Here is an 18,514-nt window from a genome sequence, read left to right on the forward strand (position 1 = left end):
ACCAAAATATTTTTGACATGACAATAAAACTCTAGGTCAAATCATTTTAGGAAAAAGACCCAACCAAATAACTAACTATAACTAACTAAAACATGTGCACAATAATAACAACATCCATCTTCATATACAACATTTCTAAATATGCTAAGTGAACAAACATCCTGGGTACAACCTTATCTCCATTACAACAAAATATTGGCATTAAGAATGTAAATCATTATTAATTCTTTTATTCTAGGAAGAAGGTAGAAATTGTTTGTTTTTCTATAAATAAACCAAAACTCATTCCATGAGCCGTACAAGGCACACCCCTTCTCAAAGGCTTTCCTTATGGTCCAATTACAAATTCTGAAAATTCAACGGAGATGAGCAAAGTGAATTATTTAACTTCACTCGAATCTTGGTATTGGGAATCGATTTGCAAGAATCCGACGGGGTCCATTCCTTTTTCTTAATATCCTATATTATGTGATCCAGTTAGGTCTCTAATAATTCATACTTTTACTCTAGATTAGACAAAATGCCCTACCTAATCAATAACTCCAAAAAGAAATGCGAAGAGACCGATAAAGGATTCTCAACCAGTTCGTCGGGACTCTAGATTTATTTTGGTACAAATTTGGGAAGATTCCCTTCCCAATCCAAAATCTCGCGCGTACAAAATTGTAAATTTCGATTCCGATGTCCAAACCCACCCGAATGGATGATATCGCAGTTTAAACGAGATATCACAAGTTCTGTGTATTTGAGATTTTGATTTTGAGTTTGACGTATTGCAGGAGATAGAAAAATAGTATGCTCGGAGTAGAAATAGGCGTGAATCGGCTGTTGTATGTACGGCGTGTTTCAGTGGATACCCATAATAGATCCAAAACTTAGTGTTTGAAGTGCCCGATGCTGCAATGCAGCAATGAGGTTTCAAGTTTATTCCAATGAATTTGGGAAAGCCTGTGACTGAAACGACTGTGATTCCTTTCCAAAAGCAGCAGCTGCTGATTTTGATGGAAGTCTTTTGGGTTAACAATGGCAGTCATGGTATACTTGAACAACGAGAAGAAAAAGATGATGGTCGCATTCTTCTTCCTTCAACGTAGAATGGTTACGACCAGTACCCATCAAACACAACCCACTAGTACACTTCTTACCCATGTGAAAAGACTCTGCAAACAGGGTTCCTTGAAAGAAGCAGTCCACATAGTAAGTAGTCACATTAACCTGACCTTGGATTCCTCCACATATGTTTATCTCTTGCAAGGTTGCATCCAGAAGAAATCCTTAATTGATGGCAAACGAATACACGCTCACATGAATAAGATGGGAGTTAGGGAAGACAGGGTTTTACATAACACACTTATTAACATGTATGTCAAATGTGGGAATGTGGCGGACGCTCGCAGAGTTTTCGATCAAATGCCTGCACGAGATGCATGCTCATGGACTGTGATGATCGCAGCTTATGCTAGGCATGGGTTTGCTGATGAGGCACTCAATCTCTTCCACCAAATGTATCGGACAGGGGTTGAACCTGATGAGTTGGTCTTTTCAAGTGCTCTGTCAGCGTGTGCCAGCTTGGCATCTCTGGAATGGGGTTTGGAGATCCATCAAGAAATAATAAGAAGGGGATTGCAATTCCATGTCTATGTAGCCAATCCTCTTCTTGACATGTATGCGAAATGTGGTAAGATACAGGAAGCACGTGAAGTGTTTGACAGAATGCATCAACGAACCATTATCTCTTGGAATGCTATGATTGCAGGATATAGTCAGAATGGGCTTGTGGATGAAGCGCTCAAACTGTTTGAGGGAATGCCTCAACGAAATGTGGTTTCATGGAATGCGATGATTGCAGGTTTTGCGCAGAATGGATTTGTTGCAGAGGCGCTGAAATTCTTCAGGGAAATGCCTCAACCAAATGAGGTTTCCTGGAATGCCATGATAGCAGGTTTTGCACAGAATGGGCTTCTTGGCGAGGCTGCTGAACTTTTCAAGGAAATGCCTCAACAAAATGTGGTCTCGTGGAATGCCATGATCTCTGGGTATGCACAGAATGGGCTCATTGATGCGGCTCTGAAACTCTTTAAGAAGGCGCCACAGCGAAACGAGGCTTCATGGAATGCGATGATTGCAGGACTTGCACAGAATGGATATTTTGAGGAGGCCCTGAAGCTTTACCGAGAAATGCAATTGGCAGCTGTGAAACCAGATCCGAAAACTTTTGCTAGCATTCTTCCAGCGTGTGCCAGCTTGGCCGCTTTGGAGCAAGGTATGGAGATCCATGACACAATAACTAGACTTGGATTACAGTCTAATAAGACAGTGATGAATGCCCTGATACACATGTATGCAAAATGCGGGAGCATAGAGAAGGCGCGTGAGTTATTTGATAAAATGCGTCAGCTAGCGGTTGACTCATGGAATGCCATGATTACAGGATATGCCATGAATGGCCATGGCAAGGAAGCGCTCAAACTCTTTGAAAAGATGAAGCACTCTGGCATGAGCCCAAACCATGTCACCATGGTCAGTGTTTTGTGTGCATGCAGCCATGCAGGCCTAGTCCATGAGGGCTGCCAATACTTTAATTGCATGACGAAATACCATAATATCACACCTGCAATGGAACATTATATGTGCATGGTTGACCTTCTTGGCCGTGCTGGACTTCTGGATGAAGCAAAAGACTTCATAAACAGAATGCCAATAAAACCTCATCCTGTTGTGTGGATTTGTTTGCTTGGTGCCTGCAGAGTACATAACAATATAGAACTTGGAGAATGGATAGCAAATTGCCTTTTTGACATGGACCCTCAAAATGCTACACCCTATGTGCTTCTTTCAAATGTTTATGCTGCAAGTGGTAGGTGGAATGATATTGAAAAGGTACGGAAAATGATGAATGATAGAGGCATAAAAAAGACACCAGGATGCAGTTGGATTGAGATCAATAAAGAGGTGCATGCTTTCCTCACAGGAGACAGATCGCACCCACAGACACACATGATCTATAAAGAGCTGGAGAGATTGTCTTCGGAGATGAAAGTAGCAGGTTATGTTCCAGATACAACATTTGTGTTGAATGATGTAAAGGAGGAAGAGAAGGAACAAATTCTTTGCCACCATAGTGAAAGGTTGGCAATCGCATTTGGGCTATTAAACACACCCCCTGGAACAATTGTGCGAGTTGTCAAAAACCTTCGAGTATGTGGTGACTGCCATACTGCAACAAAATTCATTTCCAAGATTGTTACACGAGAAATTGTCGTGAGGGATGCCAACCGTTACCATCATTTCAAGGATGGTCAATGTTCATGTGGGGATTATTGGTGATGTATAGCAAGCTAATATAACGAGTTGAAGCATACTGCCAACATAACGTTAGCGAGGGAGTAAGCTTTATCTTCATTGTCAGATAAAGTTTAATGCTTGGAGGTTTTTTAGAGATATAGCCTATCCTTTCACTTCCAATTAGATGACTTAATCCGGGACGCATACCACATCCGAGTATTTCTTCAGACGTGCTCATATTATACTCCTAAGACATCTGTTAGCTTGATAATTTGTAGGTGCTCGCTTTGTCAATTTGCAAAATTTGAAGACAAGGTTTCTAAGAGATGAGCAATAAGCTTCTCTTTTGCATCATCCTTGGCAATTTTGACTGAATGCTTTTCATATTTAAGACAAGAAAACTGTTACAAAAATCTTGAAGAATACATGACAATAATTGCTGTTAGCAAGTGCTGGTCAGACATAATAGGACGATCGGAATTCTTACACGTGCCCTTTTTCTAATTGATGCAAAATGATGCAGGAGCATCACTTGCATACTCGCAACTCACATCACCCTAAAATATTTTTGTTTTCGGTATTTAATAGACTGAAGGGACCACAATGTGGAAATCCATGGATAAATCCAAGAGGTTGTTGGGTTAGATTCAAAACAGCAGTTGATTGGCAAGGAAGTGGAAGCAATCGACATGGTCAACTATGATGGGCAGCTTTTATGTAGGATCAAAGCCTGTAAAGGAATAGGCATATCTATTCGAAGGCAGCTTGGAGTAGCTCAATATTCAAGAGCTTCTGATAGCTCAAGGAAGAGCTTGAAGTTCTGGCTCGGGAGTTTTCGTAGCTTGATAGCATGGGAACTTCGGTGGCTCCAGATTGTAGACATAAGATAACAGATCAAGGGACAGTTTGAGAGCAGAGCTCAATCCCTGCATTTGAGTTTGCCGATGTATCATTGTTGACATGGGGCATTTGCTTGGGTTATTTTGCAAAAAGGAATTTGTAGTTGGATACAAAGGCTTCAATCCTATGACTATATTGATGTTTGCTGGAGTTTTGTTGGCCTTGTTTGAATATGAACTGTGTTTATGAGTTCTGTTAAGGGAAAGAGCTTTTGTGATGTTGCTTGCAGTTAAATAAAATATTTAAAAAAATATCCGATTTCTACAGTGGATGCTATATTTGTGTTGTCTATTTTCATTGTGCACTCTTGGAGGCATCCTGTAGTTGCATGTCGATATCATAGAAAAAACCTAGAGTGAGGATACAATTGTCAAGGGAGAGAGACAACTCCATCATGGTGAGAATGATGTTGTCGAGATGCTGCGAAAGGTTGTTGATGCTGTTGGAAACCCTAGAAACATCTCAAAAGAAAGGAATGATTGGACACAGTGAATGTTGAGAGTGAATATGAAAGGGAACAAGAGTTTCATGAAGAAAAGCGAGAAGAGCACAGGTAATTGGAATCATAGAACTTGGGAGGAAAGCAATAGTTAAGTACTCATACATATTTTGGAGTTTGAATCAAGATGAGTTAGTGGACTGGATTCAGGAAATGTCGCTGCACCGTAAGAACAATTTAGTTGACTCAATCCAAGGATGTTTGCATGCACAATACTAAGAGGACATGCATTAAGATGGTGGGAAGTGTTGGGTATGTGTTATATTCTTTGCACGACTATCCTCATGTGTTGAATGTTGCGCTGGGTGTAATGAAAGGTCACCAAGGCGGCAGCAGCCCCTGTTGTTTAAGTGTTCGCAAGAAGGAAGAAACCCGACTATGCAAGAGTTCGGGGTAGCACCACCTAAAAAAAATTGGGCAGTTTTTTTAACAATCTTCCTCAGTGTTGTGTAAATTTTTAACAATCTTCCTCTTCCTCATCCTCATCCTCATCCTCATCCCCTTTTGAATAGTATAAGTATGAAAAATAGCTAGTGCTCCTCCTACTCATCACTGTAATTACAAAAGTGTGAGAAAGGGATAGTGATCCTTCTCCTCCTCAATTAAATGACATAAGTGAGAAATGACAAGTGGTCTTTCTCTTATTCCTTAAAATTACTAATAAGGGAGAAAATGAAGACACTCCTCCTCATCGTTCCGAAAGTGTGAGAAAGGTTCAATGCTCCTTCTCCAACAAGAAATTACTGAAATATGAAAAAATATTATACTTCTATTACTGTAGAATATTAATAAAGAGTAAGAAAGGGCATGTGCTTCTTCTCCTCCTTACTCAAATTACAAAAGTGTGAGAAAGGGCCCATGCTCTACCTTCTACTCACTCATTCTACTCACTCAAATGATAGACATGTGAGAAAGTACCAATGCCTTTTTCTCCTTTTCCTTCTCCTTCTCCCTCTAATTACAAAAATGTGAGAAAGAGATAGTATACTCCTCATCCCAAAATTACTAAAGTATGAAAAAGGAGTATTGCTCCTTCTCCTCCTTTTGAAAATCACTCAGTGTGAGAAAGGACTTGCTCCTTTCCTCGATCACTTAAATGACAAAAGTGTGAGAAAGTGTTTATGCTTCTTCTCTTGTTTTGAAAAGCATACATGTGAAAACCGCCTAATGCTCCTTCTCCTTCTTCTTATCATTCTAATTAGAAAAGTGCGAGAAAGGACCCATGCTCATTTTCCTCTTCTTTTGAATGATATAAGTATGAGAAAGGGCTAGTGCTCCTTCTCATTGTCACTCTAATTATAAAATTCTAATTATAAAAGTCTAATAAAGGGCTAGTACTCCTTCCCCTCAATTAAATGACATAAGTGTGAGAAAGGGTTTGTTCTCCTCCTCTTTTCGAAATCTACTAACCTACGAGAGAATTAAACCACTCATCATCATTCTAAGTACAAAAATGTGAGAAAGGGTTGTTCCTTCTTCTCCTAAAAATTACCAAAGTGTGAGAAAGGGTTCATGCTTTTTCTCTTCCTCCCAAATATTAATAAAGTGTGAGAAAGTGCATTTCATCTTTCTACTCCTCACTCAAATTACAAAAAATTGAGAAAGGGCCCATGCTTCATCTTCTCATTTGAATGACAAAAGTGTGAGAAAATGCCAATGATCCTTCTCCTTCTCCTTTTCACTCTAATTATAGAAGTGTGAGAAAGGGATAGTGTGCTTCTCCTCTTTCCAAAAATTAATGAAGTATGAGAAGGGCCAATACTCTTGATTCCATTCATTCACTCAAAATATAAGTGTGAAAAATGGCCCATGATCCTTCTCCTCCTTTTTTCGAATCACATAAGTGTGAGAAAGTCACAATGCTCTTTATCCCTCTCTCCATCATTCTCATCACTCCATTTAAAAAATTGTGAAAAAAGGGCCATGCTCTTTCTTCTCCTCTTTTGAATGATAGAAGCATGAGAAAGGGATAGTGCTCCTTGTCCTTTCTCTCATCACTGTAATTAAGATTGTGTTGGAAAAAGGCCAATGCTTCTTCTCCTCATCAATTAAATGATAGAAGTGTGAGAAACGATTGGTGCTCCTCTTTCTTGAAATTACTAACGTGTGAGGAAATGAAGCCATTGCTCCTCATCATCACTCTAAATGAAGCCATTGCTCCTCATCATCACTCTAACTATAGAAGTGTGAGAAAGGGCCAGTTCTCCTTCTCTTCTTAGAAATTTTGAAATTATGAGAAAGGGCTTATGATCCTTCTCGTCCTCCTAAATATTAATAAAGTGTAAGAAAAGGTCAACACTCCTAATCCTCACTCAAATTACAAAAGTTGGAGGAAGAGGCTATGTTCCATCTTCTCCTCATTCAGAAGTGTGAGAAAGGGCCCATGATCCTTATCCTTTTCCTAATCACATTAATTACAAAAAGTATGAGAAAGGGCCAATGCTTATTCTCCTCCAAAAAATTATTGATTTATGAAAAACAACTTGTGCTCCTTCTATTCCTCCCAAATATTAAAGAGTCGGAAAGGGCTAGTGTTCCTCTTTATCTCTCAAATTTTAGAAGTGTGAGAAAGGGAAGGTGTTCCTTCTTCTTCTCCTGGTCCCTCTAATTATAAAAGTGTGGGAAAGGTCCAAGATTATTTCTCCTCCTCTCAAAAATACTATAGAATGAGAAAGGACTAGTTTTCTTTTTCTTCCTCGATATATTACTAAAGTGTGAGCAAGCAAGGATTAGTGCTCCCTTTCATGTTCACTCAAATTGCAGAAGTTTAAAAAAAGCTCATGCTTCTCTGATTTTTTAAAATGGCACAATTGTGAGAAAAGGCCAGCTCCTTCTCCTCATACGGCCAGCTCCTTCTCCTCATACTTCTAATTACCAAATTATGAGAAAGGAACAATACTCCTCCTCCTCGATTAAATTATTGAGTGTGAGAAGGGGCCAATACTCCTCATTCCTAAAATTACTAACATGTGAGAAAATGAAGCCTCCTTTTTCTCATGACTCTAATTAGAAAAGTATGAGAATTCGAGCCAACTATTCTTTTCCTCTTCACTTGAATGGAAAAACTATGAGAAAGGGATAGTAGTCCTCCTCATACCTTGACTTTTTAAAGTATAAAAGGTGGTTGGTTTTATTTATCTTCCTCGCTCGAATTCAAAAATGTGTGAGAAGGGAAAAATATGGTGTTTGAGTTCGATGTTAGTAGGGCTTATATTGCATAAGATGATCGATCATGAGTTGTAGCTATTTGAAAAAAATTGTGAATTCATGTTAAAATGGTGATTGAGTGCTAAAGCTATGTTAAAAAAAGGAGCTAAACCTTTAGAAATTTCTAATTTCTTGGTGTTGAAGGAAAAATAGGAGTTCAAAATATAAAATGGAAGAAATGTTAGTGCTTTATCACAGGATGTAGAGCATTGGATGATCAATGGTTCTTATTGATTGGAGATTGTGGAAGTGAATGGATTTAATAAGGTAAATTCCAGTACAATTCAAACCCACTCTTAAGACACATGGCTAACACAAGTGGATTGTGGGCTGTATTTTTTCCATTTTTTAATTCACTCATCATTCACCTGCAAACTACTAACCAACTTGAAGGCATTTTTGCAACAAACCCTCAGAGGATGGACAAGACAATATGTGCACCAAATCCATGTGGATGAAATAAATCCAACTTGAAGTTGAGAGTTATTCAAGAGTGTTATTACTTCAAACTAACTCATAGAGTTATACAAGTGATCGCTAGAAAAGTAATTAATACAACATAATAGAGTGATATTACATGTCCATTATGCACCACCTTCAAAAAAGCACTACAAACTACAGAGAGAGGGCGTTTATGCATCCATGTGCATTAAGAATTTGAATTTTGCATGAATCACATTATTGTTCCTTTGATATCTACAAAAATCTTCCCGATGAAGACATATGAACCACATTTGATGCAATAACTGTATTGGTTATGTGTTATATTCTTTGAATGGCTTGTTGAAGAATCTAGGGCAAATGTGTGTAGTGTTATTCTTCATTACTTGATAACAATTTGTGGAGTATTTTTACTTCTCCTTATTAGCTTATTCTTCTTCTTCTTCTTATTAGTGCATATGTGTGTACTTCATCAAATTGCTACCAAAACATAAAAACAAGAACACAAGATGTTGGCTCTCTGCCAGGGCCAAAACCTCTCTTCTCTTGAGAGGAAAACCCTTTAGTGAATTTCTCTTATTGAAGCTTCTATTGATCAATGTCAAACCCTATACCCTTGACCAGAAGATCCTCCAAGCACAAGTCAAGTCCTTTCAATATCACTTCCTCTTGCAACACTTTGTCTTCCTCCCTTCAACACTTCTTCCGACCACTGTTGCAGACTTAGGGTAGCAACAATGCAGCCCCAATTCTCAACACGTGTGAGTGATTCTCCTCACAAAACTATGTTAGACTTGTCTTTCTTTCTTCACTTGAATACCCTTCTTCCACGCTTGAGAGAGAGGCCTTGTAGGCCTAGTTTGAACCCTAAACAATGATATATATTTGGCTGTGATAGTGATGTTGTGATGACTGTAGTCAGCCCTCCTTCACTTGCACGTGTGAATGTAATAAGCCCTAGAACAGACTTCTAAGGCTCGGTATTTCTTCCTTCTTCCTTCGCTAGGGTGAGAGGCCCTTTCGCTTGTCTTGGGATACCTTGTGAGCCTAGTGTCAAGCCCAAACAACACAAAATAATGGACTGCTTGTTCCTTCTATCATACCCGCAAATTTCTCCTCTTCCTCACAAGTGTGACTATTTCTAGCTCTAGAAATAGTCCTTTACCTTCTCCGTCCTTTCTTCTTCCTTTGCTGCACCTTGGAGACCCTTTAGACTTCCCTTTCCTTCCTTCTCTTGGCTTCTTGTCTTCGCCTATTTCAGAGATCCTTTTAATCTATTATAGAGGAGTGGATATCCTCTATATATAGAGGTTTGTCCCTCCATTTAGGCCGACTTGTCAACTGTTTGTAGGCTGAATTGAGGACTACTAGGAGGCTGATTTGTTGGGCAGACTTCGATAGTTTCCATGGTGGTGTAGCATGCTTAACGGAGCTTCTTGATGGTGCCATTGCATAGGAGTAGACTTGACTTTGCTTGGAGGTTTTCCCCTTGACTTTAATAGATATTTATACAAGGTGTAACATGCCCTTAAGGTCTTCAACTTATTCTTTTGACTATTTGACTCACCTATAGCACTTTAAATAGTGCTAGACCTATTTCAATGAGCAAGAAACTCATTGACATATATTAGAAAAATAATATTTATTTTCTTGAATAAATATAAATATCCAAGGTACATTTATGAAGACCGAACCTAGTTACATTTCCTTCAACATGACTAGCTCCATGCATGATCTGTATACACCAGGTTCAATCGACGAGTCATTGGGGGGGGGGAGCACTCCAAGGGTGGTCTTTGTGTCTATTTTTGGTAGTTTTTTGCACATGGTCTTTTGATTTTGGAAATTTTGTGGAGCAAGTTATTTCAACCCATGGTTTTCTAATTTTGATTAAGGAATTAAGCTCGTAATCTAATATAGTTAATGGATTAAGGTTTTGGATGCCACAAGATTCTCTATATTGTATTGTAAACAATGAAGTTGATTGATGATAAAAATTAGAGGTGTGTATTTAAACAATTTGCTAGTTTTCCCAATATGTATTATGTGTTATTTCTATTGTTTACTTTTTTGTTTATTAAGATTCCATGTGAGAATTACATTATTGTAAAATGTTTAGATCCATTTGGTATTAGAGAATTTTTTGACATTAGGGGCATGTTGTAACACTCTCGCCTTTCTACCCCCAATGTGGAAACCACGACTGACCGAGATAATCCAGTAAAAATATCAAGTATTACATTGTTTTCTTGAAAATAATAAAAATATGAAATGTTGGCCTGAAGAGAGGGACACACTGATCCAAGTCCGAGGGAGAGCAAAGAATTGGGAGAATGGTGGTTGGTGGCAAAACAGACTGAACCACCACTTGGCACATGGTGAAGACATGATTGGATAAAGGAAAGCGCAAAATTGTTGTCCCACAACAAGAGGGAAGATGAAGTTGGTGGTCTCGCTAGAAAATGAAGGGACTGAAGGAAAACCAAGACCAAGAAGGAAAAAGCAAGAAAGAGAGAGACAACAGAAAAAGAACCTTGGAACGTTGGATAGGGAGCAAGGAAGCAACACTGAAGACATGATTGAGCTCAGTGCTATGAGAATTTGGGGTGTTGATGTGTTGGGATGTCAGACTGTGGTGTCCAAGCTTGAATGTCCAATGGGAGGCTCGGTGGAGGATTGAAATGCAAGTGATTTCTAAGTAAGTTGATAAACCACTAAGTGTTTGTTAAATAAGTTGATAAAGTACTTAATGCTTGTTGAGTAGGATGATCAACCACTCGGGTGCTTGTTGTAAGGCTGATAAACCACTAAGTAGGGTAGCGAAATCACTATGGTGCTTGTTGGGAAGGCTGAGGCAGTGGGTTGCAGGCTCCTACATTGCTTTCCTTGAAAATATAGCTCATAAAACACTTAGAAGGTAGATTCAAACTCTTGGAACTGAGCAATACCCCAGTTGAGCCTTGGGTGAATTTCTTGAGCTAGCATCCCCTTGGACTTTGGATCTAGCTCAAGGGTGGTTAGCTACAAGAAATATTTTGGTGTAATTGGCCTATGGTTGGGTGGAGAGTTGAAATCCCTCCTTTAGTTGCCAACCATTTCAAGTTACTCAAATAAGTACAAGGATTTGTATCTATTTGAATATAGATGATGAAATTGGCTGATATGTCATTGATTGATTTATAGTTCAGTACTATCCATGACAGGTCATTGAATTTACGACATGTTCGCGGTGAAAAAACTATATTCTATGTCTTTATGGCTATGATGAACTTTTGGCATTATATGAATGTTAATATTTTCATAAACTACAAAATTGTTGTCTGATTATGTCTAGTTGTATGAGGCCTCTCTGCGAACTCGTTATTAAAGGTGTTTCTCAACCATATGATATGTTTATGAATTGAAGTGCTCATTGCCACACTTAATATTATCTCACATGATGAGAAGGTAACCTATGTGCTAGATGTTATATGATGATTCAACTTGTTTTGATAGTCACTTAGTTTAGGAGTGATGCAATGGTTTTATAGATTATGCATACTTGTGTATTATTGAAATATCTTGATATTTTGTGATCAAAGCTTAGTATGAAGCTTTCGTGTGAAACTTGGCCTTTGGAGCCACCTTTTTCTTTTGCTTAAAATCCATTATATTTTGAGTTCCTTTTGTGCCCTATGGTTCTTGTGGAAACGACACTGCACATATGAAGGTTGTTCCACAAGATTTCGCCATTGTTCTAGAGATCTGGTATCTTTGGCAGAAGTCTTGGTATTCAGGAAATTATTGTAAATTTCCTTAACTTTTCTTTCTCTGCAAGTCTTATTAAAAATACCGAGTAATATGAGGGTCAGATGATGCCTTGAATGAATTTTGTATCGAAGGCAGATATTATTCTATTTCTCAAATGTTGTTGTGTCTAGATTCCCACTGGGGCAGATTTTCGTAAAGTAGGGAAACTATATGTGTGCATCCAGGAGATTTGGGAGTAATAAAGTTGCATATAATTGAGAAGGCCCAGATACATCTGAGGCCATGCTACTTTGAAGCATCACTAGATTAACTAGAAATTTGGGAAATCCAAGCATGGGAAGAGTGCTTACTCCTTTGGAGGCCCGGATACACCATGGTTTAGATGCTCATGGAAAGATGGATGATACCTAGTGGGTTTCACACTGGATGCACTATGCATGAGATAGATTCAGGGAATCTAAGGGTCCGAGGCATATAAATAGTGGATAATGGCGTGACACCCTAGATTACTCTGGGATTGGATATGACATAAAAACATCACTAAACATGATTGAGAGGGACTAGTGGGCCCCACACCTTGTGTTGACATGGCAGGGCCACATGGAGCCTTGACACTGCCCACCACTCACCACCCCTTTTCATGTTCATAGTTGAATGTCGTGAGCAATGAATGCCCGAGCAACATGACCTAGATGTGGAAGTGTGCCCCTTCATAGTGACTTGTTGAGTGACATGGAGGCGCCATGTGAACTTACCACCACACATCGTTGGGAAATTAAAATATATAGTATGTATGTTTTGGTGAAGAGGAAGCCAACCCAACCATGGTTCCAATGTGGAACCTTGCTACCAATCACTGCCCACTACTCACTGTTGTAACCATCATACAATGTAACCTAGGACAAGCAATGGTGGTGAAGTGGTGACGACAATTGTCGTGGATTTTTCCCATTTGTTGGGGTCGTCAACTGACAGGACTATCCATCACTCATCATATCGCCCTCTAATTGGATCATGGATAGATCAACAACCCTGATTCACTCTGGTCCCCCCTTGTCTGTTGTGAGTTAACGAGTGGTGGGGGTATGACATGGGGATTCCCACTGAGGGTCCAACATTTAAAAGGATGCCACATCGTGGTGATGTTATCATATTAAGAGGCCAATAAATGACTTACATTTGGGGGGGTTCGAAACAAGAACTCACCTGCATAAACCCACTCTAGTTTCTGGGAACCTAGAACTAGGGATAACATGGAATCACTGTATAACCAAAGGGATGAGCTTGGTGGGGCCCACAAGCCTAGGTTGATGTGGTAAGTTCCATGGATACTTTATAATTTCCATGTGGACAACATGTAGGGGGCATGCAATCTAGGATATTTTAAAGTGACTTGGTTCATAAAAATGTTCAAGTGTGTATGATTAAACTAAACCTTGCTTAAGGTGTGCAGTTAATAAATTGAAATCAAGTGTAAATATGACTTAAAGAAGTTGCTACTTAAAGAGATATAAAAGATCAAGACAAAAATAAAATAGGAACAAAATCAATTGATAACAAAGTTCGTTCAGTGTGGACTACGTCTTCGGCTCCTGCCTCCAAGGGAGTGGCCTCTTTATCGTTCTCCCAAAATTGCAGTTACAATAAGAAAATGTCTCCAAAATCCTACTCTGAATGAGCTCTTTGCTACTAGAAAGTGGCCTCCAAAATGCCACCAAAAAACCTTCTTCGGTTGCTACAAAAAAAAGTTCCAAAGCTCCACTTATTTTCAAAATACACATGCTACAATCAAGCTTAAGAGCTCTCACTACCATAAACTATACAACCACGACACTTGTGGCGCATTGGAAAAATGTTTTGGTTAAATAGAGTTGAGGGTCCACAACCCTGAGGTCGAACCCACAAAGGTTGTGGCCCCTCCGTTATAACCATACACTATAAACGACGCATAATTTTAACCATATAATATATATGGCTCTTTGTTATAACCATAATGACGGTCCAATTTCATGGCTCGATGGTCGAAATTTGTTATAACAAAGTTTAACGATGAACCAAATGTATAACATACCCTCGGTCCATGTGACATGGTATTGGCAAACGTGCACTCTATGTTTGTGGCTATGCGAAGGTCCCGCAATCCAATCCGCATCTTTGTTGTAATACATTGTTGGTTCCAAGGAGGTCACGGGGTCAAACCTACGGCCTTCCCCCTTTTGGCATTCAATTATAACAATAGCTTAAATAAATAATACGCCATTGTTTCAAACAACTGCCCGCCATGGCTCATAGGAGAAGGGCTTCCATTTTATTCCGGTGGTCGCAAGGTTGATCCCCATAGACTCCACCCTCTAACAAATTTTGGCCCATTTCAAGGTGCCACGTGGCACCCTCTGATTGGGTCACATGACAACCTTTTATTGGTTCATCTTTCCACTGCATCAACGCTAGTGATGCCACCTATCCACCATGTGTCAACCTTTCAAGTTGCTAACTCAACATCACATAATTTCCACGTCACCCTGTGCATGCCACATGTCATGCTTAGATACTACCACATCGCCATGTTTGTACTTCCATGTGTCACATCTAGATGTTGCCACATGTCCTGGTAAGTTTGACTTTTTTCTTGTCAGTCAAAATATTCAAACTACAATAATTTCTTCATACGGACTTTGATTGATGTGATTCAAGTTGCATTGGAATCATCTCATCGAGCTCTTCGACATGGTGCTATTTCCATCAAATGTTGAGAACTATGATTTTTAAGCCTTTCTGGATCCTCATGGATCAATCTTCATCATTGAGAGGCTTTTGGACCTCCAAAAGGTTCTTAATCAAATACTAAGTGTGGGATTTTCGTACCCACTTGTCCAGTATTTGTCCACCCAATTATGTGTACCATGTTCATCACAACCAATTGCATAAAAATTATGACAATTGAAAACATATTGTTAGCCATTTTCACTTTCCTACATCTTTCTACATGTGTTACTTCATCCACTACCCATGCACTAAAAATTAGTAGCATTCACAAATATAAAGATGCTAATGAAAATGAGCTAAACACATGTTTGATCCTCTTGACAGGTTCCTACGACAAATTCCCATGCTCCAGAACACCGGATTTTTCCACCTTTGCAGATATGAGAGAAAAGGTCTTGCTCACGTTCACAAGCCTATTTAACTACCCCGTGGTTACTAGCGAAGAATCATCCTTCATTTTATGAGCTTAGATGATATACTCTATGTCATCCTTGAAAAGGTGATACCTATTTTCCTTCCTGTAGTAGATATCCTTCCTGTCAAATAAGGATTTTCAAGCACAATTCCACAAATATCGAATGGAACCACATCTAGTTCAACTTCATCCACAAATTAACATGTAATTTCAAACCAAATCTTACACTTTTCAGCCACTTGCTTCTTAGTGTCATTACATACCCATCCAAGTGGATAATGTTTAGGATGCAATGTTGTTTCCAAATTCAACTCCTTAACAAATGCCTCAAATATCAGATTGGCTTGAGAACCAATGTCAAACAAAGTATCTAATTTTACATGTTTGGTTACCACCCTTATGTGAAAGAGTTCATTCCTCTTTCTTGTAGAAATAGAAGATGAAATAGAAGAACCAGAACCAACATGTGAAGATAATATACCTTTCAAACCCATAGTTGTGATTTGTGCCTCATCACCAGAGTTCGAACCCAGATCTGGCTAGACTGTCGCTGGCACCTTTTTCTTTCCCTTCCTATATTGAAACCATTTAGGCCTCAACTTTGGATGTAGCTTCCAACAATGATTCATCATGTCCCTCTTTCTTGCAATGGGAACAAGAAAGTTTTTCATTGCTCTTCTTCACATAAGTTGTTCTCTTTGGCTTCTCCTTTCCTTTGCCTTTATCTTCTTTCCACTATATATTTTCCACGGAGACTCCACCACCATGTTTACCTACTTCAATATAGGTCTCTTGTACACAAACCTCATCCATATTAAATGGCTTCAACAAGAAAATAACATTGTATATATATCCATGCAAACTACCAATATATTTCAAAAGAGTCTCTTGTGTGTTTAGTGGAATATTTAATGACAATGTCTTTTTCCTAAACTTCTCAGTGAAGTTTTGCACACTTTTTCCTTTATAGTGTCATAAAGTTTACAATTTTATTATTTCCTTCTGGTCATGTGCCAAAGGATAGAATTTATTTTTCAACGCTTAAGTAAATTCAAACCATGAGGAAAGAGTTGTACCTTCCTAACATGTAGTCTCCCACCATATTAGCATGATACCTTCCAGTCGAAGCGAGACCAACTGAATTTTTACATCATCATTGACAATTTGTTGTACACAATAATATACTTCCATCTGGTGAATTCAATTTTCAAGATTTTTTAACATTAAGCTCACCATCAGAAAATGGTAAGCCGAATTTAATATCCAACTTCAATAACAAATATTTTGAAGTAGTTTCTCTATGAGGAAATGGAGGAGGAGAAGGAGGAAGAGGAGAGGGAGGAGAATGAGGAGGATACTTTTTCGAATCACCTTCATTTCCTTCGTCATTGACTTATTTCTTCGATGAGCTTGCCTCTCCAAAAAATTTCCATTCCCAATACATTTAATCTACCATGGCCTTTATCGCCATGTAAGCTTCACAAAACTATATCTCGGAACCAAAAGGACTCTCTTCTCGCTCGTGTGACAATATCTCTATTCTTTGAGTGAAGCTTCTTGATCCAATTTCTTGATTGCCTTCAAAAAGTGTTCCTTCACCTTTCTTGAATCTACTCCTGGTTATCATGCACACTCACAAACCACTATTAAACTTGCCTTGATACCACTTGATCTAGAAACTTTTAAAGTCACTTGGTTCGTAAAAATGTTCAAGTGTGTATGATTAAACTAAACCCGACTTAAGGTGTGTAGTTAATAAATTGAAATCAAGTGTAAAGGACTTAAAGAAGCTACAACTAAAAGAAATATAGAAGATAAAAACAAGAAGAAAATAAGAACAAAAACAATTGATAATGGAGTTCATCTAGTGTGGACTACGCTTTCGGTCCTACCTCCAAGGGACTAACCTCTTTGTTATTCTCCCAAAATTGTAATTACAATAATCGAATGTCTCCAAAATCCTCCTACAAATGAGCTCTTTGCTACGAGAAAGTGGCCTCCAAAATTCCACCAAAAACCTTCTTCTGTTGTTGCAAAAATGAGCTCCAAAACTCCACTTATTTGCAAAATACACAGGTTACAATCAAGCTTAAGAGCTCTTGACACCATACAATTTACAACCACAACATTTGTGGTGCATTGGAAAAACATTTTGGTTAAATAGAGTTGGGGGTCCATTGCGACGAGGTCAAACCCGCGGAAGCTGTGGCCCCTCTGTTATAACCATATGCTATAAATGGTACATAGTTTTAACCATATAATATATGTGCCTCTTTGTTATAACCATATTTGGTGGTCTAATTACCTGGCTCCATGGTGGCAATTTGTTATAACAATGTTTGTTGGTGAACCAAATGTATAACATACCCTCGTGGAAGGCATGCACTATATGTTGGGGGTTATGCAGAGGTCCTGCAGTTCAATCTGCATCATTGTTGTAATATATTGTCAGTGCTGGGGATGTCGCAAGGTCAAACTCGCGGCATTCCCCCTTTTGGAATCTAGATATAACAATAGCTTAAATAAATAATACACCATTGTTTCAAACAATTTCCCACCATGGGTCATCGGAGGAGGGCTTCCACGTTATTCCGTTGGTCACAAGGTTGATGCCCATGTCAGCGTGTCTGTACTGCCACATGTCACATCCAGATACTACCACATGCCCTTGTGAGTTTGACTTTTTTCTTATCGTTCAAAATCTTCAAACTCTAATAACTTCTTCCTATGGACTTTGATCGATGCGATTCAAGTTACATTGGAATTCTCATGTCGAGCTCTTCGACATGGATCTATTTCCATCGATTTTTGAGATATTTTTATTTTTTTCCTTTCTAGATCCTCCTGGATCACCATGGGTGATGTGGAACTACTTGTGGTGACATGGCAGAGCCATGCATGGGTGCCACATGCATGCCATATGGTATTCCCTTACTGATGTGGCACAATATAATTGGTCAAACTTTAGGAAGACATAATTTCAATCCAAGAGTCAGATTGAGATGAATTTTATATCACCGAAAAGCTCTCAACAAGCTAAATATGATGGTAGTATCTAAATTTAATTTTTCAAACATTGACAAAAGATGATTTTTGTAACCCCACTTCATAATAGACCTTGGAGGTTGGGTTAATTATCTAGTAACACATTCGACATCCTTACTTAGCACAAGGGGGTTGCGAGGGAGTGTCACAAAGTAGTATTAGAGCGAAGGTTTAGCACTAAACCTAAAGAGGTTCACACATGCACA

The 18,514-nt window shown here is 38.8% G+C and overlaps 1 pseudogene; it reads left to right on the forward strand.

Annotated features, from left to right (window-relative positions):
• The first annotated feature begins 519 nt into the window (after positions 1-519).
• On the forward strand, positions 520-4,371 carry LOC149142273 (pentatricopeptide repeat-containing protein At4g14050, mitochondrial pseudogene; annotated as a pseudogene).
• Positions 4,372-18,514: the final 14,143 nt, after the last annotated feature.

The sequence above is a fragment of the Pinus tabuliformis genome, chromosome X (assembly GCF_031772625.1).
Source record: "Pinus tabuliformis cultivar Carrire ecotype Pingquan chromosome X, CPIR1, whole genome shotgun sequence".
Taxonomy (NCBI): Eukaryota; Viridiplantae; Streptophyta; class Pinopsida; order Pinales; family Pinaceae; genus Pinus; species Pinus tabuliformis.